The 1,963-nt window shown below is 30.1% G+C and overlaps 1 long non-coding RNA gene across 1 annotated transcript; it reads left to right on the plus strand.

Annotated features, from left to right (window-relative positions):
• Positions 1-215: 215 nt before the first annotated feature.
• Positions 216-1,078, plus strand: LOC112590416 (uncharacterized). The gene is made up of 3 exons (XR_003114188.1): positions 216-394; positions 644-777; positions 870-1,078. It is a non-coding gene; the product is annotated as an uncharacterized LOC112590416 (long non-coding RNA).
• Positions 1,079-1,963: the final 885 nt, after the last annotated feature.

A 1,963-nucleotide genomic window follows, 5' to 3' on the forward strand; every position in this document is an offset into this window, starting at 1 on the left:
TTAGATACAGTTTGGAACGCAATTGATGGTTCAACGAGAGAACTTATTTGCTGAAAAGTTTTCAAAACAAGTTCTCTTATTAGACTGCGTTCCGAACTATATTGAAAACATAACGAACAACTTTATTGATGTCCATGACTGTAAACTGATTTTGTTCAAATTTGTATAATAAAAAACTATATATTACTAACTATTTACAGGTTTTAGCTGCACTGCGTTTTTTTCCTATAGGTTCTTATCAAAAAGTTATTGGTAATGATTATCTGATATCTATATCACAACCAGCAACTAGCAGAGCAATAAAAGCAGTAGTGATGGGTATCACGCAATTGCTTGCCATTGAGTGGAGCAAATTCCCAAACACAGAGGAAAAACGAGCAGCTTTAAAAGAAAAGTAACATCCTTTTACAATTATAAAAGACCGTTAGAAATTTACTCTGATTAAACAATTTATATTTTTCTTAAGAAAACAATATAATAATATCAGGAAATTGAAGTAATTTATATATGATTGCACTTAACTGTTGTGATTTTTTTTACAAATCTTTCTTTAAATAATATTAAATAAATTTGTCTATTCACTAAATTATAATTTTTTTTATAATTTTCTTATAATATTGTTTTGTACAATATATTTTTACAGATTTCAAAAGGAAAGGAATTTTAAAGGAGTAATAGGTTGCATAGATTGCACTCATGTCGCTATTGTGAGACCAAAACATCACGAGGAATCATATACAAACCTTAAAAGGTTTCCATTCAATTAATGTACAGGCAGTAAGTATACTCACTACAAAAATATATAATATATAATGTACTATACAAATTCAAAAAGAAACTTAATGCATACTTGTATTATTTATAATAAGATAGCGTCACACGATTTGGAAATCTTAAACGTCAATGCTAGATTTCCTGGAAGTGTCCATGACAGCTTTATATGGAGACATTCTACCATAGGAGACGAAATGCAACGATTATATGATTCTGGAGATCGAACAACATGGCTTTTGGATAAGTATCACGATTATTTTATATTTATTTACCTAATAATGTACATAAAAATGTTTATTTGATTATAAGCGATGCAGGCTATGGTTTGGAACCTTGGCTGATGACACCTATCACAGATGCACTAGAGCTACATAAGATGCATAACGTTATATTAACATTATAAAAAAATAGCATTTTAATAATAAAGAAAACAATGTGAGGAAATAATACTTTAATTATGATAGAAATATACAATAAAACTTATTTTTCTCCAACCTTCTGTACCTTTTGATGGGCCGTCGAAGCTATTTAACTGTTCAATTAATTGCTGCCATTGTAAGTCGTAAACTGGCTTTCCTCTTGCTCCTAATAATTTGCCTGTGGCAAACGCTGTATGGTTTTCCATATATGTAATAAGGAAATCTAATTGCTTGTTTGTTGTTTTAGGGGTTTTTTTCTTTTTCTGTGCAACTTCCATACTGTAAGAACATATTGTTCATTAGTTAAATCAGGTTATGTACCTATTCTTTTCGTACATTACGTAAAAACAAACTAATTATTCACTACAATTTATTTATTACAAATGTGTGCACATAGCCTAATATATGTTATATATATAGTAAGTAAAATATACATAACCTTGAATGTTTTTCTTTGGTATATGTGTACAAACAGCGCAAACAGCTTCTTCTTCTTCTTTCGTAATCGGATTTCTTCAATAATCCGGAACAAACAACTTTACTTAAGCCGATTGAAATATTTTAAATCTTTCGCTATGATTGGTATATAGATTATTGCGTCATCATTACCTCCTAGTTCCTCCACAACTTGCGTTATATTCCCGAAGATGCCCGAAGAACAGATGACTCATAACGCAAGGCACTAACGTAGCTTATAGAACAGGATTCTCAAGAATAATGCGTTGTGAGTTAACGCAAATTTCGTTAATGAAGTTATAACGCAAAGAAAT

The sequence above is a fragment of the Harpegnathos saltator genome, unplaced genomic scaffold (assembly GCF_003227715.2).
Source record: "Harpegnathos saltator strain DR-91 unplaced genomic scaffold, Hsal_v8.6 scaffold8, whole genome shotgun sequence".
NCBI lineage: Eukaryota > Metazoa > Arthropoda > Insecta > Hymenoptera > Formicidae > Harpegnathos > Harpegnathos saltator.